General features: G+C 38.9%; 1 protein-coding gene across 1 annotated transcript in view; it reads right to left on the bottom strand.

Annotated features, from left to right (window-relative positions):
• Positions 1–3,960: 3,960 nt before the first annotated feature.
• Positions 3,961–18,606, bottom strand: part of LOC111661114 (leucine-rich repeat and fibronectin type III domain-containing protein 1-like protein) — a 145,013-nt gene continuing 130,367 nt past the window's right edge. Inside the window, exon 11 of the mRNA XM_023414577.2 lies at positions 3,961–4,872. The gene's annotated coding sequence lies outside the window, so the exon portion shown is untranslated. The remainder of the gene's footprint in view (positions 4,873–18,606) is intronic.

An 18,606-nucleotide genomic window follows, 5' to 3' on the forward strand; every position in this document is an offset into this window, starting at 1 on the left:
GGGGGGGTTGTGGGGGGACAGACACTTCACTTAGTCACAGTGTAGAAATAAATCATTCAGTCACCCAAGAAGCAGCCAGACAAGTAGTAATGACACACAGAGCAAATGGTGAAGAAGTCGCTCAAGCATGGAGGAAGTCAGTCACTTCAGCCCACCTCAACTTCAGCAGCCTTGAAAAAGAATTTCTTTTACAAACCTTTGTGATCCCATGCAAATGTGTCTCTGTGGGCGTCTTTCTGTGTCAGTGTGCGCACAACTCTGTGTGTTTTTATGTATGTGAATGTATTTGGGGAGTTGTTTATGTGCATGTGCCTGGGTGTGCACATGCAGGCACCGAGCACCTCTGTTAGTGATCACCACAGTAATACTGGGTAGCGGCTCTTTTGCTCCCGAAACAGCCCCAGTTCTGTATGGCACGGATTCAACAAGATGTTGGAAACATTCCTTTGAGATCCTGCTCCATGTCGACATGACTGCATCATTTCTGCAGATTAGTCTGCTGCACATTCATGCTGCCAATCTCCTGTTCTGCCACATCCCAAAGGTGTTCTACTGGATTCAGATCTGGCGACTGGGGAGGCCACTGAAGTACACTGATCTCACTCATTGTCATATTCATGAAGCCAGCTTTTGTGACACGGTGATTTATCATGCTGGAGTGAGCCATTGGAAGATGGTAAATTGTGGCCATAAAGGGATACATATGGACAGCAACTATACTCAGACAGGCTGTGACATTTAAACCATGATGGACTGGTATTAACTGCCACACTATTACATCACCACCAGCAGCCTGGACTGTTGACACAAGGCAGGTTGGGTCCAAGGATTCATGCTGTTAATGCCAAATTCTGACCCTACCATCTGCGTGCCTTTGTCCACTGTAGCCTCAGATCCCTGTTCTTGGCTGACAGGAGTGGAACCCGACATGATCTTCTGCTGTTGTAGTTCATCAGCCTCAAGGTTTGACGTGTTGTGCATCACGAGATGTTTTTCTGCGCACAACAGTTGTAAAGAGTGCTCATCTGAGTGACCGTTACCTTTCTTTCATATCCAGCCACTGTGGCCATTCTCCTCTGACCTCTCTCATTAACAAGGCAGAACTGCAGCTCACTGGATTTGTTTTTCGCACCACTCTGAGTAAAAACTCTGGAGACTGCTGTGTGTGAAAATCCCAGGAGATCAGCAGTGTCAGAAACACTGAAGCCAGCCCGTCTGGCAACAGCAGTCATGCCATGGTCAAAGTCATTGAGATCGCATTTCCTCTCCACTCTGATGTTTGATATGAAAATGAACTGAAGGTCCTGACCTGTATCTGCATCATTTTATACATTGCACTGCTGCAACCTGACTGGTTGATTGGATAAGTGCATGAATAAGCAGGTGCACAGCTGTTCCTAATAAAGTGCTGAGTGAGTGTATGTGTAGTCGTAGAGAGTTTTCAAGGCCACAAGTTTCTCAAAGAAAGTTAGCCTCTCTATCTCTCCATCAGGGGTGAGCTCTGTGGCCTTGTGGTTAATCTCCTAACCAATTAAAATTGATATGTATTTTTCCTTTCAAAGTTTGGATTTAACCATCAGCAGAAAGAATTATTCATTCACACTAAGAACAGGCAAGGACACTGTGACAAAAGTTCCTGTGCTCTTTGTATTCCTTCTTTTTTTTTTTTTTTTTTTTTTAAATGCCATCATGCCAACATCTGTCTGTGTGTGTCTCTGTGTAGACTTTTTTTCCCCGAGAACAGTACATGACAGGAATTCAATACGTACACGCAGCATTGCCCCTGTGGAGAAGATGGTCTGATTAAATTTGCACCTTGCTGCATAGATTTACATATTAATGAGTGGAAAATATTTTTCTTGAAACTTCTCAGTGCTGTAAGATAGAGTCCATATTAATACCTTCCAAAGTATGTTATAAATATTTGGCTTAATTAATGAATTCAGAAGCATAACTGATTATTTTTAATTTACAGTATCATAGTGATTGTGACGGGATGTTGTCACCGTAGATGTGTCTTGTTTTATTCATACAGCTGTGAAGGAAACTTTTAAGCATGTACACATGCAAAGGTGAGTGTTTAATAATTAATTCATAATGATGATAATAATGACTCATCAGCATGTCTTCTGATGAATTTGTTTTCTACTCTGCTGCGTTGATTTCCCATTATAATCATATTCATTCCCTGTTATAGAGACATGAATCAAATTTTAATATTAGGATCTTTCTCAAAATGAGACCCCAGGTGCCACATTTTCTACATCTGCTGATAGCTTATGGGATGACTGTGTGTTCATCCTCCTTCCATTTCTGTTTCTGTGGTAATCTTAGTCAGTCCTACTGCTGTTAGAAAAGATATATTGTAGCTTTCCTTTTATTTAACCCCATACATTCTAATTTAATTATTTATGCTTCATTAATAGAAAGAAAAAAAAAACAGGAAGGGAGAGGAATTGTGTTAACAGGTGGTGATGAGAGTAAAGGAGAAAGAGGAGACAGAAATGGCGGAGAGATGATCTGGTGCTGGCTGCCTGCCAAGAACTAAGGAGCAGAGAACTGAGGACTGGAGTAGATCTGGGGGAGCAGAATGGAGTTGTGTAGAGCAGATTGGGTATTAAAGTTGAGAGAAAAGAACAGAGCAGGAGAGAGAGATGAGGGGATTGGAGGTTAGGAGAGGAGAGAATGAGAGAAAAATACAGAGGGGGCTGAGGGGAATAGATGAGGGGAGGAGAAGTGATAGTGGGAGATAATAGGAGAGGAGGGAGAGGAGGAAGCAGACATATTTAGGTTATGTTCACAGGAACTTGGAGGAATAAACAAGAGGAATACGCAACACTTTGCATTTTGCAAGCCATCACCTCTCTTTAAAAAGTACTACTGTTCAATGTAAACAAGGCTCTCTATAAAGTTCATATCTGTAATGTCACCCGATAGAACAATAATGCACCATGCACAGTACATGGTGTGGTATCCCACAATGCAAGAGGCCCAGTAAGCAAAGCATTCATCCAGTAATGAACAAGAAGGCCTCATCGATGTCTCAGCAAAAGAAAGCAATGTAAAAAAAAAAAAAAAAAAAATCTCTCACCAGTAAGATCTAGTAAAGCTCTGATCATTTCAGTCACCATGTTGCAGTCGTTTTTGGTCTATGACCACTGCAGTACTTGTCTGAGCCTCACCTATGATCTTTTCACCGAAACAAGTTGACTTATTTGGAGTAATGTTGATGAATTTAAGTACAAGTATTCACTCTCCCTTTAAGTCTGTTTTTGGTCTCTTCCAACTGCTGAGGAAAATGTCTGGCTCTTTAGCTGCTAAATGCTCAGGTAGCTAATCAGTTTACAGCCAGCTGTCTACTGCAGCCAAGAACAACACTAAAGAGAGCTGTGAGAGTGACGCTGCACACTGGCAAACCCAAACAGTGAAGTAGGGTGATAATTCTGTGTGAGTTCATTACAAGTGACGCCTTTCACATTACATGTTATTTAATCCATTGCTTATATATATATATATATATATATATATATATATATATATAGCTGCTGTAATTGCCCATTGTGGAAGTCTGGCATGTATTCTGTTTTCATTAGGATATCTATATTTAGTTTTGCCCAACACTGAAGTAAAAATATAAAACTTAGGATGTATGTAACATCTTTTCATTTTGCAGAAAAAGAATTAATATGATAGAATAACATATATGAGTCACATTTAATTTGCTGCGGGTATGTTTGACCCTACGAGAAATGAACACATTTCAGAGTTTAAATTCAGTCACATTCAAGCTATGTGGATGAGAAACATAAATATACTCTCCCTATCTTTTGAAATTACAGTGTACAATGTTTACCTTCGCTGAGAATTGTCAAGGTTAATTATACGTCGTCCTGTGGACAGCTACAGCACAAATGAGGATGGAAACGAGATAAAGAAAAAAACAGAGCAGTCAGTCTGGGAGAAAGTCATCCATTTTTGTTTTATTTTATTAGAAAATATCCACACACCATAAAAATTACATGTACAAAACTATAAGATTTGAAATTGCTTTATGTACACATACAAAAGATAAAGCCCAAAGAAAAAGTGAGGGGGACACAGGAAGGGAAAAGTGAAGACAAAGCGTTCATGTTGTTTTGGGTGTGTCTCTTGGGTGGGCGACCCTGGGATGGGTCAAAAACTTTGAGGCTCTCTGTCTATTTTCTCTTCTACCAACTTGCGTCTCTGCGGGGATCTGTAACAATCATGATTATAATAATAATGACACAGGGGAATGGCAGTGAATGCAATTACGTGCAAACACATGGAAAGTACAGATCTGAGATGGCACCTGTGACACCACATATCCCATTTACAATAACCAGCAACGAAGGCTGTGTCAAAGCATGATGATGAAGAGAGCGGTGCATCTTATCGAGCACCTGAAATATTCTGATCATTGATATAAAGGGATATCTGTCTGACGCACGTGAAGATGTAACTCTTTAGACACAGAACACTACATGAGATGTGACCAGTTATCAGTCATGTTGTGAGCATGCAAACACACTCCATTGTGGTAATGATGTGCAGAGAGGCCTACAGTAGGTGACTACAACCGAGATGTTAACAAAGCATTCAGTAGTGCAGTCATACAGCATTTTACTTCACATTAAACTTTTCTGACTCTGTGTAGATCTCTGTACCTGTAAACATATTTAAGGATGACAGTAGTGATGATGTTGTAGGTCAAGAAGTTTCTGGTAAAGATGATATCAGTCATGATTTGACGTGATTTTGGTTAGCTGATGCCCCGCTACTTTATTTTTTCTCTTATTGGTTCATTTGTCTTTCTTCACTTGAGACGTGTGGCTTTCCTCTTGATCGCTGGGTCTGAAAGAAAGGAGGACAGAAAGAGGAAGAAATTAGTTTACGTTCTACAGTGAGAAACCTTTTTTTTTTTTTTTTTTTAACTACTGTAGTTTCAATTTGTCTCAAAAAAAAAAAATCATCACTGTAACTTGTGTTAGTCGTGTCAAAGGAGTTTTGGATACAGACACAACATTGATTTAAAATCATAGCTATACACTTGTAAACATGATGTAAACACGATGATGTAATTTTCTGATGCAAAAATGAAGATCAGAAGATTTCCAATTGTGGTGTATCAACACCTATTAGCTACAGCTGTACTATATTCTCAGCCTCTGGCAGAAATATGTGTTTAGCTGGAGGAAATAAGTTGTTTTTTCTGTGTGATTTAATTTTCTAAACAAGGCCACAGGGCGCTTTTTCTCCACTTCTTTTTTTTTTTTTTTTTTTTCTCTGTCATATGCATCTCTCTGGATAAGACCGGCAACTGATTACACTTCAAATGATGAAGAGCACTTCATCCACCTTTACTTCCAAAGGGATGGCCATGACAGACAGCTACTTTCTAAGAAAACTGATGAGAAAACATGTAAAACACATCATATTATCTGGTCACATTTATCCGTTTCCTGCAGACTAACATAGTGATGGACAGTCAATCCATCAGTAGAGCACAGAGAACCCATTCTTTAAATAACACAGAACCCATGTTAGAAAAGCCCTGAATTCAGAATCGGCGTCAAAACCACGTTAAAAGGACCCTTGATTTCCCAGTTCAAACTAATTATTACCTTTGTATTCTGCTAAATGACTATAGATTTATGGGGAAAATGGGACGCAGGGCACACAGCCGACCCAGCATCCTCTTTGTTAAAGTCAAACACTGTGGGCCTCATTAGTAGTGTAATGTGAGCATGCTAAAATGATTAGCTGTCACATTGTAAGTAGTCCTCCTGGGGGAAACCTGTTGCTATTCTCAAATTGCTCATTGAGTGGGTGGCAGAAACACTTTGCAGTTGAATGTTATTGGTCAAAAAATGATAAATTGTCAACACAAGTGCCTCCAGCAGTTCTCCAGTTTAACACAAAACAAACAAAATATTGATTGTATACATACAACTAAGTAACTCTGTACCTAATGCAAACAAATTGGTAGATTGTGTTACAATGGGGGACACCGGTAGGAAGGAGAATGACGAGCAATAAGGATTTGAAAACATCTTCAGTCTATTTACAATGAATTTACAAGTATAATTTGGGCCCCAAGCACACATGGGACGTCATAATTTCAGCTAATAACAAAAAAGACATCACTTCTTGTACCATTTTGTGCCAGTGCACTAACCCCAGTGCACCATAGTTGCACTTTTGACGGCTCCTTGAATGCTTCTGCCTGTAGAAGTCAACTGCTATACAGGTAAAACCATAAGCTACCATTTTACAAGGGAAAATGAGCCTGCCAAGAAAACCCTGCTCATTTTTAGGGTGGCATAGAGTACTGAAACACAAAATTCCCAAACCACAACCCCCAAATTTGCTTCTAAGATGATGTCCATTTTATAAAAGCTATAGTTACATTCAAGGATACACACACTCTGTGAGTAATGAGGGGCAAGTAGCTGTTTTAGAAGGCGATTACATCTAAAACTATACATCTTTGTCTACTTCAGTGATTAAAAAAGGTTGGATCCTTAATCATATTTGGGTATCTTTACATGTAAACTCAATAACTGCAAGTGCAAAAAAACAAAACAAAATCATGGTATAAAGTGAGAGTATCCCATAATAACTGACACAATGTATTGTTTTGCTTAACCAAAGGAAATGGTAAGTAGGTGCAAGATTGTGGATATTGTGCATAATTTCATTCATTGCCACAAATCTAGCTCTTGCAATGTGGGAAATTCTCAGAAGCATTTGCAGCAGTGTCTAATAATGTTTGCACAGGTGTGGAATGTGGCACGACTATCTGAAATGCTGCATCAGATGTTGCCTCAAAGATATGAACTTGAAGGCATGCCAAACATAGACTGGGGCTACAACATCATCTTAAGTGGAACCCGCTCAGAAAGAAAACATCAGAATCCCAAAAGACTAGCGTAAATGGCGGTTCCAGTGATGTTGATGTTAACAATGTTAATCCTCATTATCAGACAGGTTATGGTAGCGTTAAGGTGAAGCAGCAGCAGTCTGAATACAAGTTTGAGTCTAACTGGCTGAGAATAAATCTGTGGCTCGAGTTTAACAACGGTGAAACAAGCTGCTCAAAGTGTAAAATAAACGGTGCTGCGGCATTTCCCAGCTGATGTTACAAAATGTCAATTTTAAGTTACTGCTCCAACAGCGTTTCTCATTATAGCAGCTGAGAAAAGAGAGTGTCAGCGTGGATTCAGCGCACAAAACAGGATTAAAAACTAAATTCATAAATTCAGTTCAGACATCAGGGTTAAACAAACCTCACCAATCTGAACGATCCAGTCAACAATCCAGTAAAGGTTGGGTCAAGTGATTAAACCAATACTAGCTCTTCTTAATACATTGCAAAATGTGCATAAATTGTACTGACATGAAAGAGAGGCATGAAAGCACTCTATGATTACTGCCTGCACATTGATGTGAACCACAATATCATTTGACGTATTTTAACATCCAATCCTATTTGGAAAAGGATGATATGACAGTACTTTGGTTAAAAAAGATGTACGTCTCAGACTGCATACCCAGAGGTATATGGACAAAACAACGCATTGTTTTAGCAGTATATGGTATTCTCGAATGCATTTTTGATATTATTTGAAATGTAAAGTAGTAATGTGTTTAGCAGTTGGTCCTAACTACAATATCTACAATTGATAGGATGCCGGCTATAAAAAGGAATCCCCTAGAAATCACCCCTCACCACATCCTGACAAATAAACCAAGAAACCTCTATCTATACCTATCAATAAACCCATCTAAACTAGACAAACAAGATGCCAAGCCTAACCTTTCACTGCAACACAATGTAATGAATTGAGCATTTAGCAGCAACAAAAGGAGGACACCAAAAAGCCACTGACTCCAGGTCATTGTTTAGCCTGTCATTTTAAAACAAAACATTGCTTTTCAATACTAAACTTCACTATGTTACCCCTGACACCATTCTTTGCATAAATCTGCCGATAAACCAACGGGGCACAACAGAGCACTTTATGTTTGGAAGACTGAAAAGAGTTCAGTCTCCAAATTCAGCACCCTTGAATCTCACAGTCATCTCATTCTCCCCCAATGTGAATTAGCTGCATCAGCAATTTCAGTGTAAAGCTGCTAATTTAATAATTAAAGGGCCAGGCTGAAGCTAAAACCTTAAACCTGCTCAAGATTTTAATCCAACAGCAGTCGTATTTTCTCTCCTACCTGCAGAGGGAAAATAAGTTTCTGCTGAGAGGCAGAAATGGAAAGGGCGCTAACTGCAAGTCCTTACAGCCGATAGTTGTGTGAATGCTTACACTGCCATTGATTTAATGGGTATTTCATTAACACTTTACATTATGCATCACTTGTTAGGCATAATGAGAGATTAAAAGCACATTGAGAGGAGTATGTAATTATGAGCCTTTAAAAAGTGACAAATATTCAATAACACACCACACATTACTGAAATAGTGTGTCGAAATGCTTTAAATGAAATGTACCTTTACTCACTTTACTCCCACTACTCTCTTCCCCGGGCATCTGCTGGAAAGTACACTAGTGGATAGTGCATTTACAACCTTGCAAATTTTCATTCTTGAGATAGAGTTTACAGATAGTGTTAATAAAACCCTGCTACAGTGATTATATGGAAATTACTTTAGGTGTTTTCTGTTTAGCTGCATCATTTTGTAACCTGCTGAATAGTGCTGCCCTATTTATTCCTTCGGGTAATTCCATGTCAAATCAGAAGAGGATTGACCATCTTGGATTTGCTTCATACTATATGTAAATGATGTCATTGTACCCATTTTTCCTTTGTATCTTCTTTAGTTTTTGTGATGCGGATGGTTTAAAAAGGGGTCGTGGCCCAAATAAAGAAGTGTTGCTTAAAAAAGAAGAAAAAAAAGAGATTTCCACAAGCCATTACTTTTGAATTATTCATACTGCACATTTTGAATTTTCAGGGATTGTTCAGATGTCTTTGCAAATATGCATAACGTACTCTGTAAACATTTACGCATTTGTGGATCTATTTGTACACGCGAAATGACTTTTGCACATTTGTAGATCCCTTCCTGTCAGTCTGTGGGGCACGAGACATTCGTGATTTGCCTCTTAATCGTTTACGGGACGTAAATAATATGATATGTTCAAGAATCGAATAGGGATGAATTTAGTTTCTTCGGTTCCATCTTTGTTCTTTTTTTCTCATGTATACTGCAAATTGATGAGGGGTACATTGAATGTTGGCCCTTTGGTAAATCTGGGCAAAATTCTGCAAAGAATTAATAATTTTCAGCAAAATCTGAAGGCACTATACAGCCATCCTCTGACATATTTTCTTTTAAATTCTTCAAATACCCACTCCAGTGTTTGGCAATGAAATGTTGTTGTGCAAGTTTATCTGTTTGTTCAGTTGGAGTTTGTATAAATTCCTTTGAAGTCTGTCAGTGTAGTTCTGTCTGAATACGCACTGCTTGTATCTGGTGTGATCCACCTCATCACTGATTCCTCCAGCCTGGCAGTAGTCTATAAGAATTTATTATTATTTTCCGTGTAAATATTTATTTCTGTGTATATTTGTTTCAGGGAGCTTTAATTTTATTTATTGTATTCTTGTTGTGTGACCTTGTGACATTTTGGTCATTTCACTTCCTGTAGATTTTTGCTATTCTCCTCAGTGGGTGTCAGGCTCCTCTGAGGAGAGGTAAGACCATAGGAGTGTTCCTGTCTATAGTCTGTGAAAACGTAGTAACAGTGCTAACAAGAGGTGTAGATTTCCCTTTGTACAGGTCACAAATGCTGATCCTTGTTGTTAAAGTGGTTGTTTCAGTGTTTTTATAATGTACAGCACTTTCTTTGGAACATGCCAGTTTATTGATCTCAAGCTAGGCTAATGGAGCTCAGAGATGGGAAAAATATATTTTACAATAAGATCAAAATGTTATGTATTCCGTTTTATCGTAAATTTAATGGCACAAGTTATACTCATTCGGTGTCAGGCCGACAAACCGACTCTTCTAACAGATAGTGATAAGTGAAATTGCCATCAGGTATTGGAAATTAGGCAAGCAAGAGTTTAACATGCTGGTGCACGGTCCACTCATACGGAATGACCCCTCTGGCTCAAACAGTGATACACTCCTTTGGTCTTGTTTTACAAAACTTAAAGATGCCAATATTCTGATTGGGATATCTTATTTAGAACACATCATATGCTTCATTGAGGTTCATCAATTGTGGTCTTTTCCACTTTTGAATGTGAGATTTAGAATTTATTTTTACACAATTTGTGAGAGTATTCTACATCTGTAGAACTCAACACATCTCAAATGGAGCATGCTGCCAAAGATGAAGCCATGTTACATGGAAATCAACACTGACCGAGGATGGCTCAAAGTATCAAAGCACTCAGTCCGCAGAGAAATGCACACAACCTGTATTCATAAACTGTGCCTTTAAAACAAGCTGTCAAGACTTCTGTAACTTTGTGATGTCAGAAAAAAGCACCAACTGCTCTAACCCATACCCCAAGCCCGGCCCACCCAGTCCAACCATCCAACCTTGAGGGATTCAGTTTCTTCGGAGTCTTTTCCTAAATTGTGCTATATTTTTATTAATTCACTCATAAAACTGTCAGCCAATCTGAAGAGAGGCCCAGAGACTCTCTTCTGATTGACTAGAGCTCCAGATAGAAGCTTGGAGAGGAGATGTAAAACTACATTGAGAAGGTTCTTATGAATATCAACATTTAAAATAAAACACTGTAAAAGTGTAAAATATGGGAGCTTCAAATGCACAATGAGAATCGAGTGAAAACAAGGTTACAAATGAGCAATATGAACATTGAATAATTCTTTTCACTTTTAAAGCCTCATAAATCAGAATTCTATATTTCATTCAGACAAGCACCAGAGAATTTTTTAATGCAATTTTCATCAAGCTATAACTTGGCAACTATGCAACTGAAGGCCGAACAATTTAAAAGACATATGAACATTCTCTTAAAATTTCAAGCATGTAGCATGAATAGTTTAAAAGTAATGACTTATATAACTTTAAAATTTTAACTATTCTCTTTTCCATTTGTTTCCATCTGAAGGTGCTCTTTGCATCAGTATCAGTTCTGTGATGCAGATGGTGAACATTAGAAAGCTAAGGGGGATGAAGGGAGAGTATGTATGTATGTATGTGTGTGTGTGTGTGTGTGTGTGTGTGTGTGTGTGTGTGTGTATATATGTATGTATGTATATATATACACACACATGAAATTAAGGCTAAGTGGTAAATCTGCAGCATCTTATAGCTTCTCTTTATGTGCCTACTGCTGTGCGCGCACACACACACACACACAAACACTCCTTTGATTTGCAACACAATTAACTTTTACAAGTCCATGTATCACTAAATGTCACCCAGTTTCGCTTACTATCATGTTTAATTTTTAACATGGTTATAAATATAATCACTGCTCCCTCATTTGCATCACATGCTCTCACTGCCTATTAACGATTATTCTCCTGTCCTGCAGCAGAGGTTTAAATCACTTCCAGTGCTGCGGTATGCATATGTCTGACAGATGCGCTCCAATTGAAAAAGAAAACTACCACTCGTAAATTCAGTAGCGTTTCATTATTTTTATTATTAAGATATTGTGCATATTTACTGAGATCAGTGTAAGAGCAGTACTCTTCAGTAATATTACAGTGGGAGTCATGTGAAGGTAGAATCGTCACTGCTCATGTTTTTTTGCATTAAAATTCATATCCCTAAATCACTCTGTTTGATGAAACAACAGCGATGGGCTGTAGGCTTTTATTGAATACACAAATCGACAGCAGTGCTTTTAACCAGCTGAATATGCAGTTCCACTGACCTTTACAAACTGAGACAGAAAGATTTTTTGCAGGACAAATCCCAGTGGTGTTTAGATGTTTGAATATGAAACACTGGCTTTTAAATTCTACAGCCCAATCTTAAGTATTTGCTGAACAATACCGCCGAACATTCCCCAAAAAGCCGAATCTTTTGCAATTTTTTTTCAAGTCTGTTTTAGAGCAGATGAGTATTCACATCTCTCCCGATGCTTTTCCTGGGTGGGCGGCTTGCAGAAATGTCAACTTTTTAGCATGATTGACACATGAATCCATCCACTGAGTAGAATTAAAATGCACTCATTCATGCTGAAGCATTAACATGTTCTCACTAAGTTCATATTGTCTTCACCGACATACATGTATCAATGGGAGGTCACAGGATGCCTCCATGAAAATCTCTTGTGACTCGTTGAATATGAGTCTGTGTGTTGATGTATTTGTTCAGCTGAGCACATCATCTGGCTCGCTGTCAAGATCATTTTTTTCAGCCATTTATAAGGGAGAGAGGAGTCAAACACCAAACATGCACAAAAATAAACATGCAGTGTGTGTGTGTGTGTGTGTGTGTGTGTGTGTGTGTGTGTGTGTGTGTGTGTGTTGCCATCTATTATTCATACTACCATGTTTTCTTTCTGGGGACCTCATAGCACAATACAGTTGGAGCTCAATACACACTGAGCAATCTTCTGCACATCCCACTCTTTCTCCTTCTGTTTCCCCCTTCTTTTCCCTTTCTACTACCTGTCCACTTCCTTCTTTACTCTTGCCCGTCATCTTCACATCCCCTCTCCTCATTCTCCTCTTCCTCCTTTTAATCCGTGTCTTTTTCCTTTTCTCCTCTACCTCCTCTTATTTATAAAGCTGCTTATCTTGTTCAGCCTCTCTCCCCTATTTCGCTCTTCTCCCTAACAGTTCAATTCAAGAAGCCATATTGGCATGATAAGATCATCGCTGGGATATCCCTACATACGAGAAAACCATGTAAACCTACACTGAACAAGCGCAAATGTGCAAAATTTGAATTATCTCACTGAGCCCTACCCATCCGCTGTTGCTTTCCTTCCCTTGTATAATCTATTTTTATCATTTCTTCCCCATATTCTCACTTTATTCCTGTTCTTCTGCCTCGTAGTACATTTACATCTGAACCTGTTCCATCTTTCCTTCATTCTGTTCTCTCTTATTCTTCCTGCTTGCTCTCCTCCCTCTGCACTTCCGTCCCACTTTTATCTAACTCATCTTTCATCACCACAGGTTAGACAACGCTAACATGCTTGCACTCACACATGTGTGTACAGTAGGGAGATGAACACTGTCGTTCCATACAGGCTCCACATGTGTTCCTTCCTTTTCTTCTTTTGAATCTTGTTTCACTCACACAGCTGGAACGTCATATGTAATGAGCGCAGGATCCAGCAGTGATGTGCTGGAAAAATTCGGGGTGAATTTTATGTATGCACTTACACTGTTATTCATATGTAAGTGTAAATGTGTGTGTGTGTGTGTGTGTGTGTGTGTGTGTGTGTGTCTGATATCCATCTGCATAGTTTTATACAAATGCAGAAATGTACGCACAGCCATGTCGAGCTATATCAGCCACCAGAAGTGATGTGAGGCTTAAATTGAAGCCAGAGCTTGGCCCATCAGCCCACATACAGGGAGCACACACTGCCTCTCATCTACATTATGGTTGTAATAAAAGCCACAGTCTATGTGTCTCTCACTGTGCTGCTTTAGCCTCTGTCAATGAAATAAACCGAATGGTTGCTAGGAGGGGCTCATAAATGCTGCTGCAAAATGGCCACAGATGGAAGCTGTCACATCAAGTGGAACAAGACCATGCTACAGTTCACATGCAGTGTTTAACTGAAGAGACATGCAGCATAAAATGTGTCTGGTTCCCATCATCTGGTAAGTGATTACCAGATCATTCTGTATGGATTTGTGAGGCATCAAAATTTCGCTTTTTCCTCCTATAAATCTGTCTCCTCAAAATAACACAACACATAATGGGAACGTGTGTCCAAACGTTTGACTGGTAATGTAGTTGGTAAACATATTCAAAGGAATAGTTGAACATTTTAGGTCATCACTTTTTATTTGAACATTTGTTTGAATGTAAGGCTCATTTCTGAGCCAAAATTTACAGCTTATAAGCACAACAGCAGGTCCAGCAGGTGGTTCTCTTAAAATTCTATATCAGCTTCACATATTTCTGGCCTATCGACCTATGACTGAACTGAGCTAATAAATAAAAAATTGAGGCTCATACTATTAAGGATAACGACAGAATTGGATTTGGTGCAAGTGCGTTCGGCTGTATGGGGTGTGTGAAGTACTTGTTAGTTCATCTGCGTTTGAACTTTACTTTTCAAAAAAGTGACATACCTAGCGCTTATTCTTTCTTTTGAATTAGAAGAAATGTACATATACCAGTCTCATATTTGCCAGATAAATATATAATGCTACAGCAGCCGGTTTGTTAGCTTAGAATAAAGACTGTTAGCTTTGCAGTGACTTCCTGTGCCCTGTCAAGTAAATAGTCCAACACATAACGTCCCGAGAACCGCAAATTGTCGTCTTTACATTTGTGTTTGTGTATGACCAATGAGTTTTTTACTTTTCAACAGAGCCAGACTAGCTGTTCTACTAGCTTAGCTAAGCTAACAGCTGCTGGCTGTGGCTGCATATTGAACAAATATGAGACTTCTAGTGATCTTCTTATCTCGGCAACAAAGCGGAGAAGTGCATTTCCCTCCAGAGTCTAGAATTTACAAAAGCCTCATACTAACTGAAACTTTCAATACAATTTAATTAGTGCCAATATAGCCTCCTCATACTCCCTGTATTTATAATAATTCAAGACAAAATTCAGCCAAGGTAATAAACTCTTAATGTACCTTGGTGACCACTGCACTTGACCGCAGAAAGGGAGGAGGAAAGAGCAATGAACAGTGTCAGGGAGGAGTGAACAGCATGTATCATTCATTCATCATCATCATTAAGGTGTCTGCGGAGCATCCTGCAAGCTTCATTTACTTTTATGGTTGAGAGAAAGAGAGGGAAATAACACCTGGATTTATTTTTGTAGGTCACAGTGCCGACGTTTTTCTTCTTCAAACAGATATGGATGTAAACTTGAGTTTAAAATTTCAAACTGTCTAAAAGTATTGAATCAAATTAATGGATTTCTCCTTGACATGACAACCATATTGAGTAAATCACAGTAATCAAATTTTTTTTCCCACCTGTCCTCTCATTGCCTCCTACCCCCCCCCCCCAAACAAAATATGTCATCATGTTGTCATGTTGAGTAAGATACTATAGATGGCATCATAGTAAAATCTATATATTCTATAATACCTACCCTGCACTAAGCTTATCACTCAGTGGAAAAATTAAAAATGCAGCATACAATCCCTCGAAAGTTTTTATGTGAATGAAAACAACGACCATAGAATCTAATGACGAAGATAAAGATAGAAAATGGATTGGTAAGCTGATTTGTCTCTTGCACATAACTGAGGCCATTCCATGATGCTGTGCACTCTGTAGAGTTCTTTTTTTTCATGTGGGATCTATTTTTACACCATGCTTTTAGTTTGTGTATTTGTCTTACTAGTGCAGTGCCCATTCTAAATGTGCTTGTTATCTCATTAAAAGCTCAATATTTTACTCAGCCACCTAATCATCATCCTCTGATTCCCCATCACCGTAATAATAATAATGATAATGATAATAATGGACCCTATTTGTCAGATAGCTGATCAGAAAATGCTGGACAACAAATTCAAAATGATTACTGTGACACATACACTCACTTTATATTAGGAAATATTCTAGGTACTAAAACCAATGCAGTGTAATACAACAGGTCTGCAGTAAATCCTCCCTTCGCAAGGATTATAATGTTGAGAATTTTATTGAATCTGTTTGAAAGAGGTGTTGATTTATGTTAATGGTCCTTTTGGAGGCTGTAATTTGTGGAGCGGTTGAACTGTGCTCGGTGAAACTGAGGTGTTTGTAATATTTTGTCAATCCCCAATTCATATAAATGGGATGGACACATCCACATGTACCAACAGAATGTAATGCTAGCTTAAGCCAGTTTGTCACTCATACATGGCTGTTAAATGAAACAGAAAATATACAACGACTGAACAACAACGTTACATGACACATGGTGTAACGTTATGTTCCCATAACAGCAGTGGTGCATAAATTACTTGTTACGCTTGTTAATGATTCTAATACATTATGCTTGGGGGAATAAAAAGTAAACAAAACAGTGCTGTCTTGCTGTCACTGTGTGTGCTCTTAAACAAGACGCTCCAGAATGCTTTTGCTTCAAGTGACCGTGTATAGCTGTTGTGCTGCTGTGATAAGCCATTTGCAATTTGCCGAGCTTGAGTCACTATTTAAAATATTCCCACACTTTATATGATTCCGTGCAGGTTTTCAAGCTGCAGTTTGTTTTCCAGGGAATCCAGTCTTTCACCTGATGATGCCATCATAGCGATGCACCATTTTTATGTTGTTGTGCCGCCCCAGCCCTAAGTTACTATCATTTAACGTTTCTCTTTATGTTTGTGAGGACCACTCATCCAACAAACTTCACAGTTGATACTGCACTTAAAAAAATAGCTACAAGCGTAAAGTTTGAAGTCGATGGGACGAGCAGTTGTCAAGAAAATCGAAGGACTGAGATTTTTTAATTTATTGGTAAGATGTTGTATTTCTTGCTCTCTCTGCTGTGTGTGTGTGTGTGTGTGTGTGTGTGTGTGTGTGTGCGTGCGTGCGTGCGTGCGTGCGTGCGCGCGTGTGTGCGTGCGCACGCGTCTTTGTGTGTTTTTGCTTATGTACTTGTTTTAATTGAATTTGTGTGGTCCCAAAACCAGGAGCCCACCGTACAGGGTCTGACATTTTTGTTGGGACCAAAATGCTTGAAGTTTAAACGGCTTGTTTAAGGATTAAGACTTGGTGTTGGTGTAGGGTTAGAATTGAGTTTAGGTGGGGGGGTGGGTTAGGCATTCACTTGTGATGGTTAAGGTAAGGGGCTAGGTAATGTATTATGTAAGTCACGGGTACAAAGATAGATATACGTGTGTGTGTCTGTCTGTGTGTCTGTGTCCCCTCTCTGTCACACACACCAGTTAAACAGTCATAGGTCTGTACTACCTACCAGCCTCTCTTGTCATTGTGTGCAGGAACAAGAAGACTGGCTGAGTGATGTGTTGCTATTATTAGTGAAAGAACAATGGAAATGTCTGTGTAACTTTGTGTATTGAAATGCAAATTAAAACTGGAGACAGCTGTCATTATGGGTGCTCCCTGCAACACTGTAGTTATCTTGTAGCCATCACTTAGTAGAGAAAATAACATCTTTGCATTGCACTGTCTAGTCAAAACACAACAGAAATTACTGTGTTGTATCACTATTTTATCTGTCTTTTGCATTTTAGATTTGCTAATGACATAGTAAGATGCTGTCCATGAAATTACCAAACTAAACCCAAAATCTAAAATGATAAAACACTCCCAAGCTCTTCTTTCTTATTTTGTATGTTTGCAACATATATTTGCATGGGGCAGGAGGTAATGCGGAGACCTGTGAACCCACCAAACAGACCTGGTTTGTTCATCGTCATCCTATCTTCTCTCCTTTTTTACTTTTACTCACTTTTTACGCCTCTCAGTGCTTTCTCAGTCCAACAAAATGACTAAATAAATAAGATTTTCTTAATGTTTGTGTGTGGGGGTGTGTATCCATGGGTGTCACACTGAATCAGTTATCGTTGGTGAAACTGAAAGTAAGTAACTTTTTTTGACACATCAAAGTAAATTCAAAATGATAATGAAAGTAGAAGATGAATCATCAACTAATTTTTGTGTCACACAGAACCTCACATCACAATAAATGACTGCTTGTTGACAAGTAAGGTAAACATCTATAACTGAGGTTAATTAATTGATGGTAATTATACCAAGGCCTTACAAGCATCTTTTACTGTTGTGAATACAGTAACTGCAATTAAATGAACTTTGAAGGAATCCATACTAAGTGAGTTTGTGAAGCAATGTGTGCATTTATATTGAGCAGAGAGCACTAGAACTGTTATTTGATTTGTACCTGTTGGATGGGTACCAGGGAAATAACAAAGACAATTCAAACATTTAAATGGTTCAATATCTCAGAGAAACTGTTTCATTTGATGTGAGGAACTGAGGTGTGTGACCATTCAGTACTCTACTTTGCTGGAGTTTCATTTACACGCACTTCCATATGCTTTTTTGGAATAGATATCAGCAATTCTCCATCCAGTGGGAGCTAGGCTTTTGAAATTTGACTTCTTAACAGAATGTGTTATTGATTCCTTCTAATAAAAGTATAATTTCATTTTGATGGGGAGAATCCCTCCAGCCTGGGGATTGGATGAGTTAAATTCTGCAGCATCAGACATCAGTCTCTGTCTATGACTAAAGAGATACCGCTGACCTCCTCTTGTACGGACAGAGTCCATCCCTGAGGCTGTGGTGTTAGCTCATAACCATATCCTCTGCTAGCATATTAAATTCACCAGTATTTGATCACAGCCTCGGGCAGGCTGGGGGAAAAAAAAGAAAGACATCTGATGGACAAAGAGGGAAAGAGGGAGAGAATAGGAGAGAGGAGAATGAGATAAGGAGTGACTCAGACACTAAA

The sequence above is a fragment of the Seriola lalandi genome, unplaced genomic scaffold (assembly GCF_002814215.2).
Source record: "Seriola lalandi dorsalis isolate HSWRI2012SDOR001 ecotype SW California unplaced genomic scaffold, Sedor1 jcf7180002054536, whole genome shotgun sequence".
NCBI classification, from domain to species: Eukaryota; Metazoa; Chordata; class Actinopteri; order Carangiformes; family Carangidae; genus Seriola; species Seriola lalandi.